The sequence below is a fragment of the Aplysia californica genome, unplaced genomic scaffold, assembly GCF_000002075.1.
Source record: "Aplysia californica isolate F4 #8 unplaced genomic scaffold, AplCal3.0 scaffold00976, whole genome shotgun sequence".
NCBI lineage: Eukaryota > Metazoa > Mollusca > Gastropoda > Aplysiida > Aplysiidae > Aplysia > Aplysia californica.
In genome coordinates, this window is record NW_004798246.1 from 97,681 (window position 1) to 99,060 (window position 1,380).

The window sequence follows — 1,380 nt, forward strand, 5'->3', positions numbered from 1 at the left end:
GTTCATCTTTCAATAATTATCTCTCGGACTGGAACCTCGAAATTCCGCGCTTTTGTCGCTTTCGTAATCAGCAGCTGCACCATTAATTCTTCCTGTGTTCTCATCTTCCATGAGTTTATCATCACACACACATACACACACACGCGCACACACACACACACACACACACACACACATACACACACACACACACACACACATACACACACAAATCATATCCCCAACCCCCCCACCTCACCCCCAACAACAACAACAAAGAAACAAACAGACAGACAGAGCACCCCCAGAGCTCATGATCAAAAGATAAGATGAAGATTGTTTGACAAACAGGGCGTATCCCCGTGTTGTGTGTGTACATTACAGCAGCAGCTGCCTGCAGCTGCAGACTGTGTTTGCCTTAAGATAGTGCACAACGAACGTGTCTAATAGCTACCCCACCTTAGAATTACAAAGTTGTATCTGACATTTTTGACTGTTTTGAGTTAGGCCTACTAAGAACATGAGATCACAAACCAAATTAATGTACTATCTGCTGCTCTGTCAAAATTATGAGATTATTCGGAATCGTTATAAAGCTATTCGAAGAATTCTCTCTCTCTCTCTCTCTTGCCCTTTTTAACTCCAAGTGGAGCACAGGCCATCAACAGCATTACTCCAGCGAAGCCTGTCCTCAGCACCCTTTTCTGTTTCCATGATGTCCCGGCTTTTTCAATTTCCGCTGGTACCTTTCGCCTCCATGTCATCTTTGGTCTTCCTTTCTTACGTTTTCCTTGTGGGTTCCACGTTAAAGCCTGCCTGATGATGCTTGTCGGGGGTCTCTTCAGGGTGTGTCCAATGCATTTCCATTTCTTCACCTGTATATATCTTCCTTTACTGGCCTTTAGCTTGTTCTTTCCCTCAGTTGAGCATTAGTGACTCGATCGTACCACTTGATCCCCACCCTCCTTCGTAGGCATCCATTTACGAAGCTCTACAATTTCCTTGCTGCCTATGCAGTGAGCCTCCATATCTCTGAACCATACAGTAGAACAGTCTTCACGTTTGTTTTGAAGATCCTCGGCTTGGTGTTCAATCCCAATTCCTTAGCCATCCATCCTGAGAATGATGAATGCTGCTCTTGCCTTTTGGATTCTGACCTTGATGTCTTCGTCTGTTCCCCCTGCCTTGTTGATGACATTTCCAAGGTAGGTGAAGGTTTCAAGTTTCAACATCCGCCAATGGTGCCCCTTGCAGTGTGATAGGAACGTCGGCTGGATTCATTCGTAGAACTTTCGTTTTATCATTCGAAGAATTGCATTTAAAAAAAAGCTTGGCATGACGTGAAACTCAAAACGTTTGACGTCAACTTCCTGAAAACTAGGTTCTAAGCAGATAAAACTT